This window comes from Narcine bancroftii, chromosome 4 (genome assembly GCF_036971445.1).
Source record: "Narcine bancroftii isolate sNarBan1 chromosome 4, sNarBan1.hap1, whole genome shotgun sequence".
Taxonomy (NCBI): Eukaryota; Metazoa; Chordata; class Chondrichthyes; order Torpediniformes; family Narcinidae; genus Narcine; species Narcine bancroftii.
In genome coordinates, this window is record NC_091472.1 from 120,811,192 (window position 1) to 120,835,774 (window position 24,583).

Consider the following 24,583-nt stretch of genomic DNA (forward strand, 5'->3'; position numbering starts at 1 on the left):
CCACAAGAGAAACATGCTGCAATATTTCACCAACCAATTTCCTGTTGAACACTGATGTCATTCCCTGATTTTTTTCTCTCTCAAGCGTTCAGAACAAATATAGGCGCACTCAACTGCTATACTCAGGTACACAAGCTTAAGGCATGGAGAATTCTCCTCCTATCCTTCTACCCACATGTCACACCCTGATCAGATTCAAGATGCAACCCATTCACAATGCACTGCGCACCCATACTCTCATGTGCCCAGTGAAATAACCAACTTTGAAACTTTTCTGCCAGAGTATCCAAGTACTGACTCAGCTCCTGCTGACAGCAATTACCAGGAAGGATAGTTTGCATCTACTCAGTTTTTTTTTTAAAAGTTAATTTGCTGAATCCATATATTGTCAGGAAGGCTTAATTCTTCATATGAATGACTTACTTGGCCATTTCAGATAACAGCCATTAATGGCAGTCAGTTACCTGTTAGAACATTAGTTGAGTATCTGGGGTTTTTAAACAACCAAAGCTGACATCTTCTCTAAATGAATTTAAATTCCCTGACTCTCATGTTGAGATTTGAACTCAAGAATCGCCATATCCTGTTTGGGACGCTCAGAGCAGGATCACAAGAGTGTATTGTTTAATTTATCTCTCAAAGTAGTGGCGATGCTCCTTGAAAGTCAAACAGCATTTTTATTTTTAATCATTATTGACACTTCAAGAGCTCTTGGCACTTCAAGAGCTATTTGTTTATTGTATTGTATATGTTGAATGTTTAATGGGTTTGGAGGCGGGTGGGAAGGAGGGAGGGAAGGGAGGAGAAAAAAAGGGGAGAAAATGACACTGTGTATATCCAAGAGGGAAATGTTTGTGTGTATTTTGGTTAATATGGTTCATAGTGTGAAATTTTTTTTTTAATTTAGAATGCCTTTCCAGCATTCTCTAACTTTTACATTAAAAAAGAGAGCTATTTGTTTGGTCAGGATTGTTCAAAAAGTTGAAGCACCAGAATATACTTGAGAGGTGTTTTCCCACTTTCTAAATGTCTGATAAATAGTCTCCCATTATCTCATGCAGGTGAACTATCCATTACTACTTCGCATAAGTTTTAAAAAAAATCTTTGAAAATAAATTAACAAAGGTATTTGAAAACTTGCTGCATCATACTTAAAGCATGGGACAAATTGGGATGTTTTCTCTTCAGCAATGGAGATTGAGGAAAGACCAGAGAGTTTATAAAATTGTAAGGGACATTGATAGGATAGACAGTCAAAATCACATTCCCAGGGCTAAAATGTCACCAACTTGAGCCATGTGTTTTAAAGTGAGGGAGGCAGAGGAAATAATTTAAAGGAAATATGCTGGGATTTTTAAAAAAAATATATATATAAAAGCAGAGAGTAATGGGTGTTTGCAAAAGATTGCTTGGGGTAGTGGTGAAAGCAGGTAAAATCTCAGGGTTTTAGAGCCTTCTTGCTAGACACGTAATTATGCAGGGTTAGAGAGATTGTCTCATCTGCAAGCAGCATAGTTTTACTTTAATTTGGGCATCATGTTCAGTACTTACCTAGTAAGCTGAATGGCCTGTTCCTGAACTGTTCCATGTCCTAATGCTAAGTTTTTTTTAAAAAAAACAAAGTTCAGGGAGAAAAAAAAATCTGCATCTAGTCAGGAATATTATGGAATGTTGTCTTGGACAATATAAAGCCAACTTGATGACAAAGTGTTGCTGGGAGCAAATAGGCAATCAGAGAACAACACATCAGCAAACTCATTATAATGAATAAAGTGGGAGAAAATCTAATAGAACTTTAAAAGGTACAAAATGGTTAGGAAAGAGCCGAGTGTCCTAAAATAAAATTTTGTGTAACTTTAATTTTGTGTAACTTTAAAAAAGTTTATTTACAACATGGTAGAATCCAACTCCGGCCATTGAAACCTGTGCTGCCCCAATTCCACCCTATTAACTCTCAACCACATACATTTCCAGAGGGTGGGAGGAAACTACAGCAGCCAGGGGAAAACCTATGTTGGTCACATACAAACTCCTTACAGATGGCCCTCCCTGGATTAGAACTCGGGTTGGCAATGTAACAGTCTCTAACCATTACTCTGTGGGCAGCATGGTTAGCATAAACAGCAGGCAGAGCGGGAGGGAATCAGAAAGCCCTCTTGAGATACTGGCACAGTGAATTAAATGTCCTTGAAATGTACATTTACAACATCAAATCACCACCACCTCTCATTCATCCCACCCACCAACTCTGGCCTCAATATCCCATCGGGCAAAAGAGACAAGGGGTTGAAAACATGAACCTTCAGACTGAAGAACAGTTTCTGTCCCTACTATTATCGGACTCTTCAATGGATCTCTTGCTTGCTGAAGCACTTGCACTGTTTTAACAGTTCTTGTCTGCATACCTGGTACCATTTATATATTTGTACTATTTCCCACCTGTACGAGGTGACTTGTCTCGAGAGCTTTTAAAAAGAAAACTTGGTACACATGATAATAAATTATTCAATTCCCAGTTTAAGGTGTATGGGAAGTCAAGTTAGCTCCAATATCATCGGCCAATGTGACTACTAACCAGTTAAACTGGTGATGATAATAGCAGGCTCATGAGATCCACTTTACAAGTTCAGATGTCGAGCTGCAAAGCTATTGAAAAAAATAATTTTTCATATTTCGATACAAACTTATAAATGTTCTTTCACTGGTTTTCTTAGTTTTCAATAAAAAGTAAAACCCATTACACAGAGTAAGCACGTAAAAAGGTATACACAGATGTAATTATTATATGTAGGAAAAAACCTGATTTTTAATATATTATAAACAAAGTACTTTAGCAGACTAAAAGAAAGACAAAGACACAAATATAAAATGGCTAATTGAAAAAGACCAAAAAAAATTACTATTCTACAAAATCTACCAAAGTTGCTGGTAGTTGCATATAATTTACTACCATACAGAGAGGACTAAAATTACAAAACAATATCCGAGTAATCTTATAAATTATGAAAGTAGCTGAATAAAAGGACCCCATAAATTAAAAAAAATTCAAACTCGTTACATAGTTGGAGCATCTGATTTTTCCCCAAAAGTTAGACATGCCATCGTATCGGATAGCCATTGAGTAGCAGTAGGAGGGACGTCATCTTTCTATCTCATCAGTATTGAACGTCTACATTTTTAATCACCAGTTTTTTTGTGCATGTTCCACCTTCACATCCTCAAGTCAGATTCAGGGCTCAGGAGGTGGCCTCCCATTGCTTTTAATCTGATAGGAATTTATGTATTTCCATATTTATGTTCAGTAGCCCGGAATGTCAAGGCAAATCAAAGGACTTACGACTTTTAAAGGACGGGGACATTCACTCTGTAAAGTGTACCGCAGAACAGGAAGGTGCTCTTTTCTAAAGTTAGACTCTGCAATCTTGAAATTAATACTTAGGTCAATTGCAGGCCAGACACATCCTCCTTATTTCTTTGAACCACAAGTCTGATCAAAGGGATACAGAAGATGAAATAAATTGCTGTCAAATCAGTATTCAAGTTCGTGAATTTCACAACTTGTAAAGTTTTCCCCCCCCCCCAATTTAGTTATTTGCAAATTATACTGACAAGGGCAGCATTCCTTTTTGTCAACAGATCAATTCAGGAGCTTACTGCTGCACGCAATTAGACTGGGGATGGGATGGGGGCTGGTGGTCTGTTGTAAACAGAAGATTGAACAACAGCACAGAACAGCACTTCAGCCCACAATGTTGTGTCAACCAATACAAAACTACACAACAATCTAACCCTTCCCTACCTTACACCCATAACCCCCTGTTTTCCCCGCATTCATGTGCCTATCAAAGAGTCTTTTGAAAGTCCCTATTAAACCAGCCTCCATCCCCACCACAGCAATGCATTCCAGGCACCCACCACTCTGTGTAAAAAAAACCTCTCTGCCATCTCCCCTTAACTTTCCTCCACTCACCTTAAACAGATGTGCTCTGGTATTTGCTACTATCACCCTGGGAAAAAGGTACAGGCTGTTCACCCAGTCTATGTCCCTCACGACCTTATATAGCTCTATTATGACTTCCCTCATCCTTCGACGCTCCAAAAACTTCTAGCTCAGTCAACTCTACTATTTCATCCTCTCTGCCCAGGGCAATTTTCTTTGGTTATCATTTAAGTGGATTGGTGGCATATATGCTTGAATAACTTATTGAAATGTTCTACCTTTTTATTCCACAAAGTCTTTAACTTGCTGAATTTAGATTCACCAAGCAAGATTTAAATTCCAGCCTCGTTGGTCTAACGCTCATTGGTGGATTACCATTCCAATATCCCTTTTAGTTGCAATGGCTTCACAGATTCAACAGGCCTGGGTTCAATCCTGCCTGCTGGTGCTAGCTGTGGAGTTCGCATGCTCTCCCTCTGACATCTGGGTGTTTCCTAGCAGCTTTTGTTTCCTTCCACGACCCTAAAATAAGTCAGCTTGCAGCTTGGACTAGTGGTTATAACTTGCTCCTGACAATGTAAATGAATGGTAGAATCTGGAAGGTTTGATTGGAATGTGAAGAGGATAAAATGGATTAGTTGGTGAAAACAGGTTCTTGATCGTCAGCAGAGACTCAGGAGGCTGAATGGCCCACTTCAATACTGTATTTCTATTCAGGGTGTGCTCTTTTCTCAAGAATTTGTATCCTTTTCTAACTTACTGACATCTTTCCTACAGCTAGGTAACCAGAACAATACACAATTTCACTAACATCTGCAGCTGTAACATGACGTTCCAACTCTTGTACTCAGTGGCCTAACTGATGAAGGCAAGCATGTCAATCTTTCTTCACCACCCTGTCTACCTCCGTCACCACTTTCAGGGATCTATGTACTTGTAGCACTAGGTCTTAAGTTGGGTTTCTGCATCACATCCAGGGCCCTAACATTCACAGTGCAAGTCCTGCTGCAAATTTAACTTCCCAAAATAAAATATCTCTCACTTGTCTGAAATGAACTCTAATCGGCTGTTCCTCGACTCATTTTTCGCAGTTGATCCAAATCCTGTTGCAATCTTTGATAACCTTCTTTGGTGATCACTATAACACCAATTTTTGTCATCCACAACTTTACTAAACGTATTTATGACAAACACCAGGGAACCCAGTACCAATTCCTATGGCACACCACTGGTCACAGACCTCCAATCTGAGAAATAACTCTCCACTAGCACCCTCTCACCCAGCCACTATTCCATTTCTGTATCTAATTGGCTAGCTCACTTTGGATTCCATCTGCTATAACCCTTCCAGTCCTGGCTACCATGCAGATCTTTGTCAAAGTTCTTTTCTTTTTAAGATTCTTTTATTGAGGTTTACAATAATACAGAAATTAAACAGTACAATTATGTAAGGAACATCAATTGTAAGAAAAAGAAAAAAATACAAAACCGCAGAATTCAAAACCCCTACCACTATACAAGGTTGGAAAAAAACCTAACGTGTGGATATTAACTGACGACACTAGGAAATAGTCAACACAGCATCGAAGGGTATGGCAACCTTAAAACTTTAGATGGTAGTAAAATTAGTAATTGAAACTTTAATGGAAAATCTAATTTTTTTTAATAAACGTAAACAAGACACAATATCCTTTAACCATTGAGTGAGTAGGTGGAGTGTTATCTTTCCATTTAATCAAAACTGCACATCTGGCACATCAATGAAGTAAAAGGTAACATTCGATTTTGAGTTGAAGTCAATAAAATATCATCTTGAAATTATCCAAAAGGAGCAATCAAAGGGCAAGGATCCAACTTAACCTTAAGAATCACTGATACTGTTTGAAAAATATCTTCTCAATTTTTTTCTCAACTAGGGCAAGTCCAAAATCCATGAATCAAAGAAGCCTCAGCAATTTTACATTTGTCACATAGAGGGTTCATATCAGAGTAAATTCGAGATCATTTAACTTCAGACATATGTTCTCTATGGACCACTTTAAATTGAAATCAGTAATCTCGTGCACAAAGCGAGGTCGCATTAATCAAATTACAAATGGAATCCCAAACCTCATCAGAGAATTAAAGATTCAAATCCTGTTCCCAAATGCTCTTGATTTTTTTTTTGTTACAATTTGGATAATTTGGTTGAACGTCCTTCATGAGTAGAAATGGAATTCAATTTTACAAAGAATATTTCTTTCTTGGCAATTTTAGGGTCCTTTTTGTCTTCCTCATTATACAAGTTAACTGATAATCCAAAATTTTAAACATAGTTTGAGAATATGGGCTCAATTTAGAAGGTTTGTTGGATTTCAGAACTTTCCCCTTGCTAGTCCTATTATATCTATCGTATATTTTGGCGTATAAGTTGACCAGCACACGTTGACCCCCCCCCCCTTTTCAGCCTCATTTTAAGGGATTTATGGTAAATCCGGTGTACAAGTCAACCCCCATTTTCTGGTTGCCTGAGGTGTCGTGTTGACTGGCATAGAAGTCGACCACCAAAGCTCACAATGCCTGAGATGGGCCGTCGACCGGCACATACATCAACCCCCATTGATATGCTGGGTGTTGACTGGAGGTGATTGCTATCATGGAGGGTTCATTGACACAATGCAACACATGACAAAAATATGAAGTGAGCTTTAAGTTGAAATTAATAAAAATGGCCAAGAAAACCAACAACGACGCTGCTGAAAGAAAATCTGATGGGCATGAGAAGTTGGTAAGAGATTGGAGGAAGAAAGAAGAGACTTTAAGAAAAATACTAAAAAGGCAATGTTCTTTGAGAAAAGGAATCATTCGTTGGCCAGAGATGGAAAATCACGTTGCAGAATGGGTACGTGAACAGAGGCAAGATTGCTACATCATTACCTGAAATAAAATAAGAACATTTGCACTGCCGTGGGCCAAGTCACACCCAGACTTCCGTGATGATTTTGAGGCTACATTAGACTGGGTGTCATTGTTTCGCGAGCATGAAAAATCTGGTATTACATCAAAAAACATAAATTGCACAGAAACTACCAAAAGATCTTGATCATAAAGTTGTAAGTTTTCACCACTTAATTATCTGGAACCAGCAGATCAGTTTGCATTGGCAAATATCGGAAACGTGGACGAAACCCCCATGTATTTTGACGATAGGGAATAGAACAGTGGAATGGAATGTGCAAACCAGAAATACAGGTCACAAAAGGACCAGGTTTACTGTGGTGTTATTGTGCATGGCCATCGGGACAAAGACCCATGGTAATCTTCAAATGCAAAATTAAACCAAAAATGAAATACCCTGCATGTATTTTTTATACATTTTCATGAAAAAGGATGCATGGATAAAAATGATGTAAAACTATAGACAGACAATGTGTGGAACAGGCAGGTAGGCCATTTATGCAAAGAATGGAGTTTGCTGGTCTGGGATACATTTCGTACTTACTTAACTGAGAAGACTAAAAGTAGTTTAGCACTACGTAATACTTACATGGCGGGCATTATCCCAGGTGGTTTGATGTCTATATTGCAACCTCTTGATGTCTACTTCAACAAGTCATTCAAAAGACCACGTGTGCGAGGATTGGAATACATGGATGTTGAGTGCAGAAAAATAGTTTACAAAAGGCGGGGCAAGGTGTGCTGCTTCACTTGATATGCTGTGTAACTTTGTGCTCAAGGCATGGGACAAAGTTAAAGTAGAGACTGTGATAAAATGGTTTAAAAAGTGAGGTATCTCTTGTGCAATTGGTGGCACACTGACGCCAAAGCTGAAACCGCCTCATCAGAAAAAGACTGGGACCCATGTGATGACTGTTAAACAGTGAGAGTATGGATGTGCTCGCTGCCATCTTTACTTCAGACAACTTCATGACAGCGCGAGTGATTTTGAAAGGTTCTCAATGTGTTGTTTTCAAACAATGATAGCAATTTGGAAAGGTGCTAATTGTGTTTTCAATAAAAGTCTCAGTGAAAATCTGTCACAGTCAGGTTTTTTTTTTGGTTTTTCTAGGGTTGACTTGTACACCGGATCGATTTTTCAAGGGCCATCTTATACGTCGTATCAGATTGGATTTTGAGCTTAAATTACGGTCTCAAAAGTATAACCAGCGTATGTTGACCCCCATTTTTTTTTGAGAACTTTTTTGGGTCTAACGACTCGACTAAAAAAAAAATAAGGACTGGCACAGGTTGGCCATTAAATGACCTTTTTATTCAAAATAAATTTGTTTCTTTTGAACAATTGGTGGTTAAATTTAAATGACCAAACAAACATTTTTTTTTAAGATACTTGCAGGTTAGACATTTTGTCAATCTCAGATCCCTGATTTTCCACAAATTTCCAAGGCAAATATTCTAGATTTACATTTTTTTTATTTACAGCTTTCTCATAAAGGTTCAATATCTCTTATTTATAACTATTATTAGTTAAGATCAAGAGAGACTGGGAGCAGGATCTTTGTCAAAGTTACACAAAATAATCTTGTTTTTAAAAAAAAAATCAACCCTCAAGCTAGATCACAAATGATAAAGGAAAAACACGAGGATGGACTCCTTCAAAATGACATTTGGTGCCCTTGTCCGGTTATGATGAGGTGCCCTTGTCCGGTTATGATGAGGTGCACACAATGGTGTTCCTGCAGAATTTTCTATTTCTCGAGTAGCAACAATCCGCTGGAGGAACTAACTCAGCGGGTCAAACATCAGTGGGAGAGAAAAGAATCGTCAATGTTTTGGGCTGAAACCTTCACCAACCCTGTTAGACCAACCACATCTGTTATTTTTCAACACAAACCAAAGTTGTGATTGCGGGAAGTACCATACTGGAAAGCGATTGAAACGTGCAAAGCAGATAGATGACAAGTCGAAGCCTGCCAGGAATTTCTGGGGAACATGGTTGAGGAGCATCTGCAGAAGACCGGAGATGACAGCAGCAAAAAATAACAGGCACGTGGAAGGTGACTAGAGTGGCATAGTGGCACGTGTGGTACCTACTCCCATTCCTGTCACCTGGGCACAAAACCACCATCACGAAAGACATTGCGTCAGTGAAGGGCATCTTCCGGATTAAAAATGCACTTACTTCAACAAACACACAACTTTGCTCACATTCTTTTCAATCAATTTTCAAATTGCCTTGTGCTGTAAGATGGAGTATTGTGTGTGTGTGTGTGTGTGTGTGTGTGTGTGTGGGTGGTGAACACATCTTTCAGCAATATCCACATTGAACAGTCTAAGCATCACCTTAGTTCAAATCATTTGCATCAACAATTCACCCAGTATCTTGGCCACCATCCATGCTTCAGAGCCAAACAATTATGCTATCTATTTTATTCAGTGGGATCTTGGTTTTCACCCCCCCCCCCCCCCCCCAAGCTTCCTGGAGTACAATAATGACCAGGCTTAAAGGATTATAAAGGGCTTTGGGAAAATTGTGAAGCTGTGAGGTATCTGCATGTAAACCTTGACATTCTAGATGTTTTCCTATGCACTGGGAAAGGTAAATATGGTTCTTTATTAAAACTGTGAACCTTGTACCCTCTATTGTTCTTTCCCTTGGAACTGCAGCACCCAAATTCACCTCCACCTTAAATTTCATCTGGCCATCATTACACACTGGTCGACTCTCAACACCAGCACATACAGACAAAGAAGTGCTAGAGAAACCCAGCACATCGGACAGCGTCCATGGGTAGAAATGGTACAGTTCTACCCATGGGCACTGACCAGTCTGGTGAGTTCCTCCAACAATCCGTCTGCTTGAGATCTCAGCATTAGCAGCTTTTGTGTTTCCTCAGCACATTCAAGTCTACCCAACTGTTTTACAAATCACTGTGCCCATAGTCGACAAGGCTATGGGTTTAAGTTCCATTTTAGTGAGCAGAGCAGAAGAGATCTTGACTAGGGCAGGAGGGTGAGAATACGCAGTCATTTACAGTTAACAACATTACAGGATGGGGACCAGGCACTATGACCAACCAGATACACGACAACATATAGAACATCACAGCACAGGCCCTTAAGCCCACAACTCTTTCTGACCTATGTAAACCTACTCCACAACAACCCTACACTAATACATTGACCCCAGTTTTTTTTTCCCTCCCCACTTTCTCATTGACCCCTCTTCCCCCCTCCCAGATTCCATTAATGGAGGAAATTTTACAATGGTCATCTCACCTAACAACCTGAAAGTTGCTGAGATGCTGAAGCACCAAGGAGAAACCCACTCTGTCACGGGGAGAAGGTGCAAACACCACAGAGACAGAAACCAAGGGCAGGATTGAACCAGAGTCTCTGGTGCTGCGAGGCAACGGTTTTATGAAGTGCAACACCATACCACCCTGCATGCTGTGAGAACAAAATGGCAAAGATCTGATGGCTCTACCAGCCCACAACCTGGCAAGAAATCGAGGCAAACAAGAGACTGCAGGTGCTGAAAAAAATGGAGCAGCACACAAAGTACTGGACGAACTCAGCAGGACAGGCAGCATCTGGAAAGGCAAGAGATTCACACAAAATACTTCTGCCCATTTCTTGCTATTGCTAATGAAGGGTTATGTCCCGAAACACCATCTATTAGCTTCCTTGGATGCTGCCTGACCTGTTGAGTTCCTTCAGCATTTTGTGTTGCATCAGGCAATTTAACTCAACAGTAATATGCCAGTTTTTTGCTCACAGCCCATTCCGTAGGATTTCATCATAAACATTCTGTTCAATTTTCCCTGATCCTTTCCCTTCAGTGCATATTTGCTCATCTCCAGCTATGGTTTGGGCCAGTGAGCTCCAAAAGTGGATTTTTATAAGGCAGAGTTTGGCAAATAAGTGCACACAGTTTTCTACTCATTAAATACAAGCTGTTTCCAAGTCTTAGAAAAATGGCAATTTCATCAGTTTAGTGAAATAACAATTAAAATAGGCAAATGCTTATGCAAACGAAAGCAGCCAAATATTTTGTTGCCTGAAGTACTGCCAATTAATGAAATAACAGGGGTGCAAGGCACAGCATTTAATGCCAGCTGACATTAAACTTTCCAAATTTCTTCCTAATCTCAGTGTAATCAGATAGGACATATACAAAGAAAACGAGATGGTGAAACAGAAATCTTTGAGTGAGTGGTATCAGAGGCAGTGCAAAGCAATCTGGATAACTTTAACTTTTAGAGACAATTATGCCATGGTGATTGAAGATGGAACCATAAATAATTTTGAGTCAAAAGGAGGCTATTTTGCCGCACATTAATCATTTGTTAAAGCCTATGGTGGCTGGCCTGGCAGTGCAGCTTCAGTCACCCCAGTTCCAGCTACACCAGTTCAATTCTAGCTGCTTTCAGGTGGCCAGAATACCCCAATGTAAAGCCGCCTAAAATACCCGAAGGCGGCTGTTGAGAGGCCATCTGAAAGTGGAGAACCCTGACCCGAAGAGTACTTACCCAACCCTCCTCGGGTAGGTGTATGCTCCGCTTTCGAGTGCTCTCCCTAGGAACCTGAAAGCGGGCGGGACTACGGCCACAGTCGACAGGAGCCGGCGGTGCCTCACCCCACTGTGGACCTTTCAGGTGCCAGAACAGCACCTTCAGCACTGCTACCTGAATGTTGCTTCGCGCACACCCGCAGCCGGCTCTGGAGCCGCATTCTCCCAGCTATTCCACCTGAAAACGACTCCTGACTCATGAACTGTCAGTTTACAGTATCTCAGCACAGTTGGTGTCGCAGTTAGCGCAACGCCTTTACAGCCCCAACGATCTGGACCGGGGTTTAAATCTCACGCTATCTGTAAGGAACTTGTATGTTCTCCCCCGTGTCTGTGTGGATTTTCCCAGGGGGCTTCGGTTTCATCCCATCCTTCAAAAATGTACCGTGGGGTGTAGGTCAATCAGGTGTAATTGGGCAGCATGGGCTCGTGGGCCAGTAGGGGCTGCTACCGTGCTGTATGTTTAAATTGTTAAAAAGATCTCCTCGTGAACTGAATTGTTCGAGGCCATGTGTGCAGCGAGAAGCTTCGTTTGGCGCGCCACAAAGGCAGCTCATAAAAACAACAAAAATAAACATTTTTTGAATTCACCAATTAAAGTTCACAGACAAGGTTAACTAGATTGGAGAAACTAGAAACTGAAAATGGAATCTAGGACAAAGAAAAATATATCTGGAGGAAGAACTTGACGAGTCGAGTAGCATCACTGGAAGAAAAAGAATGGTTGCTGTTCTCGGTCGGAAACCCCCAAGTCTTCAAGGGTTTTGATCTAAAACTTCAACCCTTCTTTTTCTCCCACTAATGCTGCTCGATCTGCCCAGCTCCTCCCACAGATAAGTTTTGGCTCACTCGATAATAATGTGGTTATTGTATTGTTATATACATTGAACAATACACACGCACACCAAAATTTTTTATTTTTGGCAGCCGAACAGGTATATTGTGGAAAAACTACAAAAACAACTAAAATTACAACTACAATAATATACCTAATTGAATTAAAAGGAGACAATAGATAGTAAGATTTAGATAGATATGGACACTGGCTGGCTGCAATTAAATAGTTCAGAGAACAGATCAGTGTCAAATCTGGGTGCAGAGATTTGAATGGGGATACGAGACAAAAAAAAAATCAGGATTAGTGTGGGACGAATGCTTAGTCAGTTGAGAGCCACAGATGAGCTGAAAGTCAAGCTTCCATGCAGATTTACTGTCCTATTCACTCTACACCAATGACTGTGTGGCTCGGCACACTCACAATGCCATCTACAAATCTGCCATCAACATCACAGTTGTCGACAAAATCACAGACGGCAATGACGAACTGTACAGGAGGGAGTTAGATCAGCTCATTGAGTGGTGTCACAACAACGTTAGAGATGATTGTTGGCTTCAGGAGGAAATCAGGAGAACAGGAACTAGTCCTCATCAAAGAGTCAGAGAGGACAGTCAACATCTCAGAGAATCTATCCTGGAGCATCTATGTCGACACAATCTCAAAGGCGGCTTACCAGCGGCTAGATTTTGTGAGGAGATTCAGTCCATCACTGAAGACTCTTGAAAACTTCTACAGGTTTACTGTGGAGAGCATTTTGGCTGCTTGCATCACTGTCAACAAAAGGTAGAGGAGCCTGAAGTTGAGCACTCAGCGGCACAAGATCAGCTTCTTCCCCTCCACCATCAGATTCCTGAATGAATGCTGAATTTCACTTTCTCTTTTTCATTTTCTTGCACTATTTTTATTTATTGTTGTAAAGTGGCTTATATAAATGTTTGCTCTGTGATGCTGCCACAAAACAAATTTTGTGACTTGTTCATGACAATAAATTCTGATCCTGAGTTTTTCTATGAATCCCACTCACTCAAAGATTGTTCTTTAAACTAGTGGTTCTCAACTTTTTTCTTTCCACTCACATACTACTTAAGTAATCCCTATGCCATCAGTGCTCTGTGATTAGTAAGGGATTGCTTAAGGTGATATGAGAGTGGGAAGAAAAAGATTTGAAAGCCAATTTTTTAATCGTACCTAATTGACTCGTTATGTGCACGGTTTCATAACTCCAAAGGAAATAAGCCAATTACAATTTTACGCAAGCAAAATATTTCAGTGACAATTGGGTCTGGAGTAGTGATTCTCAACCTTCCCTTCTCACTCATATACCACCTTAAGCACCAATGGCATACGGATTACTTAAAGTGGTATGTGAGTGAAAAGAAAAAGGTTGAGATCCACTGGTTTAAACACTTTCTAGTCTCTGTCATTCGCTGTGTAATCATGTTCAAAAGCTTTCCAGTGGGTGTTTTTGGAGCAGTAATCATAATTTTTGAAACCTGGTGGACAAACTTCACACAGCAAGATCCCACAAACAATCACGATCCAGTTATTTAAAAAATGTTGTCTAGATAAACTCTGGCCTGGACAACAAAGAGAAGCCTCTCGAAAGCAGCGTCATCAGATCTTCATTGCAAGGTGAGAGAGAAGTCAGGGCCGAGAGAAATAAAAAAAACCACTGAAACCTATCTTCCTCTAATTAAAATAGCTGCTGAATTTGTGTATAAGCAAAAGCCATTTCTTTCACCAAGCTCTGAGGCAAAGTAATTCCTATTCTTTCTTGCAACATTAGAGTGGTTTTGACATTGTCTTGTTATGGCTACCAACCACAAAGCTGCAGATCAGGTACAGCAGCTATTGAGGAACAGACACAGGACACTGCCTTTCTCTAAAATCTCTTATCTTAATGCTTCAGATTTTCTTTAAAAATAGTGCTATTGAAACTGCTCACCACCCTCACTGATCTCAGCCAAAACACTGGCTTCTCTCTTCATATTCATCAGCTCACATCCCAGAAAGAATCCCTGTGAATAAACCTTTTATTACAAGAAAATATCCTATTAATGGGATGCCTTAAAGCACACCTGTCAAACTCTGGCCCGTGGGCCAAATTTGGCCCGCGATATAATTATATTTGGCCCGCAAGATCATTTCAAAAATGTATTAGAGGTGGCCCGCTGGCCGCCGCGCCAGTATAGCGCATGCACAGCTAATACTACAAATCCCAGAATGCATTGGCGTCAGCCCGCTAATCGCCCCCACCTCCTCTGTTTACGTTGCAGGGTCTCACCGTGGACTCTGGTTTTGGGGCCTGCCCGGTGTCAGGGGAAGCCAAGGCCGCTTCCCAGCGCCCGGAACTGGAGGCCTCGGGCCTGACCTCGCCAGGACCGTTGCCCACTCCCCCTCCCTGCCGCAGGCCGACCCGCGACTCACGGTGACGGGGCCGCTGATCCGCCGAGATGCCGCCCTGCAGCGAGAGCCGATGCCCCCGCACTGTCGTTGTCCAACCCGATCGCCGGCAAATCCCGCCCTCCCGCACACAGGCCAGAGTAAGGATTATGAACTTTAATCTCAGGATAAAACGATCTTCCAATAGTTTCATGTCACAGTGATAAATATATTCCTGGTTAAAAATGGTCCTGCACCTGGATACAAGCTCATTAGGCTTAAAACTTGAAAAGTGTGTAAATCAAAGGATATCTGTACCAATGGAAAAAGGGCATAGCAAATAACCCTGCTAGAGTTCATGCCCACAATCAGTCACCCATTTGATTGTTTCAGGAATCATGTTATTCTCCCACATTCTCAATAGCCCTCAGATTTTACTATTTGACAGCACACTAGCAACATTTGACAAATCCTCTATAGAGAAATATTATTTATTGAATATTTTATTTCTCATTTGTTAATGCTTCTGGAAAGAGTTTATCCAAAACTATTATTAAACACTTATTTTAATAAGAAAAAGTTTAACATTACATATGTTGAAAGAAGAGAAAACATGCAGATGTTGTTGAAAATTTTCAATAAATATTTAGTTCGGCCCTTGACTTAGTCCAAGTTTTTAATTTTGGCCCTCCGTGAATTTGAGTTTGACACCCCTGCCTTAAAGTGTGCACATCAGCGCAGTTTGAAATATGTTTTAGAAGAAAAGGGTATTTTTGAAATTGGTAAATTAAAAACTCTGAAACAATGATCAACACCTTGATGTTATGGTAGATAAATCTGATGTCTGAATGGTTGAATCCTCCACCTACACTTCCACAATTGCTTGAGACCATCCCTGAAAGACAACCTTATACACAGCATTTACTTGTTCCAACTATAGCATGAACATGAAGCTATTCATAACCCGAAAACTACAACCAGCATTCTGAATGAAAGAGTGCCCCACCTCAAAGCATTAACAGCACGATGGAATCTAAATTCAATACCTACTTCCCACTATCCACACCGTGTAACATGCCTGCCTGCATTTTGTTGCTTAGGCATGTTACGTGACAACTTAAAGCTCACGTGCAATAACGTATAAATTACATGCTACGAGTACTGGAATCAAGTTCCTCAAGACCAAACATTTATGATTCAGGCCTGGCAGCTGAGCCAGTTCAAAGAAGCATAAACTTGAATTGACACCCAGAGGGTCCAAGTGGATTATCTACTTCTGAATCTAACATTCTTCCAGAACTACAGATTAAATGAGCAGCTCGTTATAATAATAATCTGAACATTATTTTTATCCACTGTCTGGAAACTTGATGACCTCCTCATATTAAAACTTATTTTGTCTAATACAACATTAGCGATGGCATTAAAAAGTGCTAGGTCATTTGAAAGCAATGATCCTGTCAATCTCCAAAGTTTTGATTCAAAAAGGAATCTGTCTCAGTTAATGTGCTTATGGTTGTACATCATTGATTCCTTGAAGCACACATAGATAAATAAGCTACCTGCTGCCACTCATGGCTTGTTCTCAACATCTTACACAAAAGCGCCAAGGCATATTTTGAAAAATGATGCATTGACCATTGTAATTAACACAAGCAAAAATGGTCTTTAATCAACATTTATTCCACACTATTGACAGAATTAAACATTTAAGGCTTGTAATCAGAAGCACCTTTAATTCTAGTGTTCGTGTGGGTTAATTTTATTTGTATTCGCCTCTTAGCTTGAGCCAGTGAATGGAGATAGCACCTTGTTTTAACAGATGGATGAGAGCTGCCTTATAGATTACACTGAAGCTGCATTGCCTCCACCACAAAGCCCTCGTTCTCCGGTGGCACCATTAATTATTTACTGGGACTGGAGAAGTCCGTGTGTTGTTTCATAGGTTATGTCTATAAACTGGATCTAACTGTGATACTCCAAAACTCCAGGGTATGCTCTGGACATTTTTGCTATCATCTAGGTTTAGCAGAAGTAACTAGGCCAGAGGCCTGCATTAATAACTAAATTGCTGTTCAATGCAATTTTGGCTCAAATTAAACTACGTTGAGTACGCTGCAGTAATCACATAATTGGAGAAGCATACATTAGTGGAGTACTTTTACAAAGTTCTTTTCTTTCAAGAATCCTGCTTAATGGATTTTAAATTAAACATGACAAAAATCTGGAGAACAGTAGGTCCACAAAGGACATTCCCCTTTTTTTTTAAAACTCGAACTTTGGAAGCACAGAGATAGACCAAAAACCATAAAAGTTCCTCCCACAGAAGTGTTACTAGAAGTTTAATTAACCAGATAACAAAACTCAGAAATTATTGAAAGCATGAACAAAAACAATTTTTTTTAAAAAATTCTACCACTGTATTAATCCCTAACCAATTTGAAATGTGGAAGTGACCTAAAATACAAGCAAATTTAAAAGTAATCAATTCAGACACGAACAATAACCAGCCTCATAGGAGTTGAAGGGGAAATAGGGTAATCCCAGTCAATAGAGACATAACACGTTGAACTGGCTAATCTCAGATGGAGTGGTGTGAAAAAGAGCCAGTTATTCTGGACCAAAGAATGTTAAAAAGGTCAGCATTACATTTATTTTAAAAAAGCAGAAGGAAAAGGGGGACAGCTCTATGTCCAATCCAGTCCACTCCAAAGTTCAATAAAGTCGTATGTCATTCTCTACCTCAGCTCAGTTTCACTGCTGGTTCCCCATTAACCCTCCATCTTCTTGTACCACACAAAACAGCTCAACCTCCAACAACTCCCTGGGGCAGAAAATACCAGACGTTCATAACAACGACAGAAAAGCAATTCCTCCTCATTGGCCAACTTCTTACTCTTGAGTCAAAGCCTTGAATTTTAGACACCACCCCTCCAGGGGAAGCGTCCTCTCAACAGTTGAATTGTATATGATTCAATATCATCACTCATTTCTCTACCAGTGGCTTTCAACGTTTTCCCCCCACTCACATACCACTAAGTTTTCTCTATGCCATCGGTGGTCTGTGATTAGTAAGGGATTGCTTAAGGTGGAAAGAAAGTTTGAAAACCGTTGTTTTAATCCTACCTAACTGACTCATTATGTGTACGGTTTCAGAACTCCAATGCAAATGGGCCAATAATAATGTTTTGCAAGCAAAATATTTCAGTAACAATTGGGTCTAGAGCAGTGATTCTCAACCTTCCCTTCTCACTCACATACCACCTCAATCAATCCCTTACTCATTAAAGTAGTATGTACAAAGTTCTTTTCTTTCAAGAATCCTGCTTAATGGATTTTAAATTAAATATGACAAAATCTGGAGAACAGTAGGTCCACAAAGGACATTCCCCTTTTTTTTAAACTCGAACTTTGGAAGCACAGAGATAGTCCAAAAACCATAAAAGTTCCTCCCACAGAAGTGTTACTACAAGTTTAAAGGTTGAGAAACCACTGGTCTAAACTTCAAAGAAAAAGCAGGGGTTTCGTTCTGCGAAATCCCTTGTCTTAGGGGCCACACCTGGAACCTTCCATTCTGTAAAGCATCTGAAGGAGAAAACCTATGACCAGCTGAAGAATATCTGGGTACTGCTCACAGACTGAACTCAGAGTCACCAGAGCCAGCTAAATGCCAGGGTGAGTGGAGTGGATAACAATAGAATATTTCAGGTTTAGGTACCTTTATTTGTCACATACATAAATACACAGAATTTGTTTACTTTTGTTTGTTGCAAAGGGATACTACTAGTCCACCACCCTCTCCAAAAGGTGACATAATGTTGTCGAGATCGAAAGGAGGGCGGACAAGAGGGAAAAGTTGTGCACATCTCATTTTTTAAAAAGATTTTTTATTTAATACATGGTAGAAACCACTTCTGGCCATATAAACCCATGCTGCCCAATTACACCCAAATTAACTTTCAACTTCATACGTTTTGGATGGTGGGAGGAAACTGGAGCACATGGAGAAAATCCCTCGGACACTGGGAGAACTAACAAACTCCTTTCAGACAGCGCCGGATTTGAACCCAGGTCACTGGCACTACAAAAGTGTCATGCTAACCGCAACACTAATCTTGCCACCTGCAGTATTTTGTGCATATACCAGTGAGAGAAAAACGATAAAATGCAGGGGAAGACAAAAAAATTGAGTTTTTAATTCATGAAGCTGCTTTCAGAATGGCAAGGTTTATGAAATGCCTGACATGCTTTTGCCCGAACGCTTCTTTAAAGAAATTGCATTCAGTACACTCACTAGAATCAATCAACACTTGAGAGGGAAAAATGGATAAATGAAAATGATTTGGGTCCATTGGGAAAGAACAAGTGGGGAATTAGGATGGCTCTGCTTAGGAGGTAACAGAGATACATTGGGCAAAATATCCTTACTTATGGGTTACTAGTGAAACATGACAGCTTAGGACAAACATTGACAAGCTTGAGGGTCTCAACGGGGCAGGCAGCATCCAAGGAGAAAAGGCCTGTCAATGTTTCAAGTCAGAACCCTTCATCTACTGCCAAGAGTTTAGTTTTGGCATTTTTAACTTGGAGAATCAGTATGATAAGAGGTCCTTCCTGTCCACAAACCGAAAAACACACGACCAATTAACCTACTAATCCATCTGTCTTTGAAGCCCACGTGCACAAGGATTCTTGCTAATTGATGTTGGTGTTCCAGTGCTCCTGCAGCAAGCAAGAACTTATGTACATGACAATGAACTCTCATACTCATATGAATGAGAGGACTGGTATTCTTATAGCGGCCACTAAACACTTGATCCCTAGGCAGAGATACAGCAACTTACATTTCTTCCCAATACAGCCACTTCATCACCAGTATACCGTACTGGCTTACTTTTGCCTCTGCTTCAGTTTGCTTACGCACACGCTCTTTAGAATAGCAATGCTGAAATAATCCCCACAATGATCATTCCCCAAAAACCGGAGGATATGTCAAATATTTGCCACTGCGTGAAATGCTGTTTTGCTTGTCCCTCACCTCCTGCAGAATGCATATCTGTGCAAAAGCCTGGCCACCATATTCCTCACCTGCTGTCGCTAGCACCGACTTGGGAAATGCATCCCCAACATCAAATAGTTTGGTCCACTGACGTCAGGACTAACCTTCAAGGAAAGCCTAGACAACAGAAAATATCTTGTCCATTCACCTCATCATGGGCTTTGCCCAAGTGCATAAAACAATAGAAAAGGTGGCACAAGGCTAGACTGTTCAAAGCAGGCCACTACACAATGAGGTAAAAGTACAAAACACGTCAAGCTCTCAAATGTGCTGTACTGAACTTTGTAAGTAGTGGTGTGTTTCATGGAAGATACACAGGCCACCCCTCCTGGAATAATTTGCAAAATGACATCCCTGAATCTCTAGGTAAGGTGGGACCAGATAAGCAAAAATGTTACATTGTATTTAATCTATTTCAACACAGTTTATCGGGATGGGGGGGGAGAAGAAACACATGAGGCATTCTACTCTTGTTTCATCCTACCTACTATCCTTTGAAACATTTCAATATTTTCCCATGATTTGATACTAATAGCAAATCATTAGATGGACCCAAAAATAATAATGTTGCTGGACCATATCTAACATAATTTGGATTGAGGTGTGTGTCTTGCATCATTATCTCCTGGGACATTTCACAGGAATACCATGTTCAAATTATCATACTCCTGGTTTGACTTGGGGGTAGAAAAAGCTTGCACATGTATATATCCACAAGGGGATAAATGAGAAGGACAACCCTTCATAAATCATGGGAATTTCTCTTCAAAACAGCTTAAAGATAAAATAGCTTTTTGTTGGGCTATATTATTTGACGATTCCAAAATGTGATATCCAGCCATATTCTCATCTGCCTCAATCAAAGTATATTGGAGGAACATTGTACAACCCCAGTTGCTACCACGACTAGCACAATGACACCGGGTCAGTAATACGTTGCAGGAAAATAAAATCTGGCATACAGTGCCATCCCTAATGTTTGGGACAGACTCTTTTTTTCCTTTATTTGCCCCTGTGCTCCACAGTTTTAAATTTGTAATCAAACAATTCTCAATTAAAGTGCACATTCCAGATTTTATTCAAGGTTATTTGTACACGTTTTGGTTTTACCATGTAGAAATTACTGCACTTTTTATACATCGCATTCACCTCATTTCAAGGCAGCATAATATTTTGGACATATGGCTTCACAGGTGTTTGTGTTTATTCAGGTACATTTAATTGCTTCATTAGCAAGGTGTAAGAGAGCTAGGCTTGCTTCAAAGCTTCTGATCACCTTTGGAGTCTTTAGTTGCCATTTTTCAACACGAGGACCAGAGCTGTGCCAATGAATGACAAAGAAGCCACTATGAGGCTGATACACAAGAATAAAACAGGAACAGACATCACCTGGAATAGAATTAAGGAACTTTTAGAAGTTGTATTTACATTTAAAATTTCGCTTGATCCTATGGTATTTTTATTGGGTTATATTAAGAAATTGAGTTTGGAATTAAAACTCGATAAATCTCAAATTGCCTTTTTGAGATTGGCATTAGTTGTGGCTAGAAAATGTTTGGCAATTACTTGGAAAAACTAGACTGATTTGAGTATTCATTGGTGGCATTTGGAAATGAGATCATGTATTCCATTGGAAAAGATCATGTATAATTTACATAATAATTATTCTTTCTTTGTCAAAGTTTGGAGCCCGTATATGAGATATAAGGGATTGAATATGTAATAGTTCTTTCTTTCTTCCCCCCCCCACCCCTCAGTTGTTGGGGTTGCACTAAACCATGGCAATAGTTGAAGGTTGTTATGCAAGTTGATCTCCTCTTCTCTTCTTTCTTTAAGGTAGTTTAGAGGGAGGGGTGGTGGTTTAAATCATTTTGTTCTTCAGGAGGCAGGTGTGGATGTGTCATTGATTACTGTCCATAGAAGACTTCATGTGTGGAAATACAGAGGCTACACTGTGAGATGTAAACCATGATTGTTCCAATCTTTATGGAAGTTGCTGTATATCCCTGTGCTGACATCAAAGGATTGAGGGGGGTGAAATCAATTGGACACTTTCAAAGAACATTTTTATTTGCATCGCATTGTGTTTTACAGCAGTTCCCCAAAGCTCATCACATACAGTAAATTGCTTTTCAAGTTCAGACAAAACATCTTTAATATAGTCACTTCTAATGGAAAAATGACATCCATTAATGTTGTGTAAAAACCATCAGCTCAGTTGCTAAAACCAATGGAATCCCATTAATTAGGTCCCTGAATGTGGGACACTCTGAAGGTTAAGTTACAAGCTTCCTTCCACATTAATTTAATGAAATAATAAATCAGCTATGACAACAGTAAATATGAATGCTGTACATCAGGATATCTTCCATCTTTCTTCGGCACGTCCAAATCCAGTATTTGGGTGTAGAATCTTCATATCAGAGCAGCTGCAGGTCACCTTAAGCTTGTAGGCCCCTGCCACTGTATTTTGTACCCAAGCCTATTTTCACATTTTGGAAATCTAAAAGATTCAAGGGCAATGAACAAATAACATGGCCTTGCTGGTAATCTCCGATTAAAAAGAACAGAAAAGAAAATTCCACCTCGTGTGCTTACTTTAATATGCGCAAAACACAATAGAAGCTGTCTCATGAAAAAAGGATGTTTCGTAGATTTTTTTTTCTTTAAAAAAAATATTCTTATTGCTCACAGTTTACAGAGATGTTACAGGCCAAGCCACCCCCCCCCCCCCCACCTTGATTTAAAAACAGTACAGTTAATCCCATTCTCCTATGCCTCCACCACAACCCTCTTCACCAACCCCTTCAAGCCCTCATATGACTTCCCTCTCAAAATACAAATGAATCAGTTTCCACCAACCTTCAGGTGTCAGGCATGTTGCAAAATGAACAAGCACTGCTGTTTTGAGCCATAGAAATGGATTTAGAAAAATTGTTCAGGCCTTAGGACTCATCAGCCTGCTCAAATCTCTTAACATTTCAAATTTTTTAAAAATCATACCCTCCAAAACTGTTGACATTTTATCCCATGCGATTGTTTGCAAGCTGCTTTAAGAAAAGGATGGGATAAAATGGCAGAATTTTGTGCAAAGTTAGACTTCCTCTGTATAACTTTGGTGGGGGGGGGGGGCGGGGTGCAGTGGTTGGGGAGGCTGAGAGCTTAAACTAAGTTACAAGAACAGAGCAGACTAATAATGACTCAAGATTCAAAACACAGGATATAATCAGACTACTTTTGTTTTTTAGCACATGAACCTCAGAAAGGATCAGTTGTTCTTGCTGTTGATAAATTAAAACAGATTCACCAGAAGGATAGGAAAGTTAAGGGGTTAAGTTATCCAGAGAGAATACAGTACATTCACTTGATTTGTTATGCCTCCCACACCCAAGTCTAGAGAACTGAGTGAGTGATTCATTTAGGTGTTTAACGTGATAATGGAACAAAAAGACAGAGGAATAAATCAAGAAGTTTTCTTCACATGGAACAGCAGTGAAAAATCCACTCCCCAAAATGTCCAGTTCCCGAATACTAGCTGAACCCTCTCACCACTGTGGAAGGATTAATGGAATTTCAAACAAATGCCATGACTTGGAGTTGAAGTACAGGTAATCAGAATGACAGACAGGTTTGCCAAGCTCATTGGTCTACTCCTTCCCCCCCCCCCCCCCCTTCAAGTCCAAGGAGTAGATCGATCTTCAGTTTCCAGAAATATTAACCTCCCCTTGCAGATGCCACAGTAGGCATTTCCAGTATCATCCGTTTCTGTTTGAGACAGATGCTGTCATCCTCAGATTCCTCCTTTTTAAATCCAATTCCAGCAAAGAATTTCTCACTCTGAATTTCCCATTAATAAAAAATGTTATCGATGTATTCCTTCCCCCAAAATAGAGAAACAAATTTAGAAATAACATGGACAAAGCCTACTTTTGAATTAATCTCTGGTCCTCTTTCCCTTGATACCCCACCTCCAGTCTCCCATCACCCACTTTCATTCCCCTCCTGGTTCCATTCACCTACTACCCACAGTTACCTAGTATGCAATGGGTCTCCTCTCACATCTGGTTCCATCTGTCCTTAACCTCTCCCGTAATGCTTTCCTTCACCACCTTCCTTACTATCAGATCCCAGACACAGATAGCCTGTGTATTTCTGCTAATTGCCCTCCAACAGCTGTCTTCACCTTCTCCCTCCCCCCCCCCCCCCCACCAAAACACCTGGCTCCACCTTCTCTCCCTCAAAAAAAACCTGGCTCCACCCTCTCCCCCGCAAAAAAAAACCTGGCTCCACCTTCTCCCCCCCAAAAAACCTGGCTCCACCTTCTCCTTCCCCACTCCCCAAACCTGGCTCCATCCACACCCATTTTTCCCCTCTTCTACCAATCACCCACCTGCTCCTGTCTCCCAATTCTAGCCCCCCCATCTGGCTCTATCTACCACTAAATCCTCAATCCTCCTCTATCCACTAGTCTCATCCCTTTTATCCCCTCCCCTTTCCTCTTAAGAAATAGATGCAGGAGTAGGCCATCCAGCCCATCAAGCCTGCTCTGCCATTCAATGAGATCATGGCTGATCTGATGATAGGCTCATCTCCACCTACCTATCTTTTCCCTATTATCCCTTAATTCCTCTACTATGCAAAAATCTATACAACCTTCTCTTAAATATATTTATTGAGGTAGTCTCCACTGCTTCCATGGGCTGTGAATTCCACATATTCACCACCATCTCCATTCTAAATCTACTACCCTTTATCTTGAGGTTATGTCCCCAAATTCTGGTCTACCCCACCAATAAAAAACAATTCCCCTACCTCAATCTTAAATATGCATTTCATGATTTTATGTGTTTCTAA

General features: G+C 40.3%; 1 protein-coding gene across 7 annotated transcripts in view; it reads right to left on the reverse strand.

Moving 5' to 3' along the window:
* Positions 1–24,583, reverse strand: part of LOC138761066 (hypermethylated in cancer 2 protein-like) — a 101,810-nt gene that overhangs the window by 74,269 nt on the left and 2,958 nt on the right. The window lies entirely within an intron of this gene.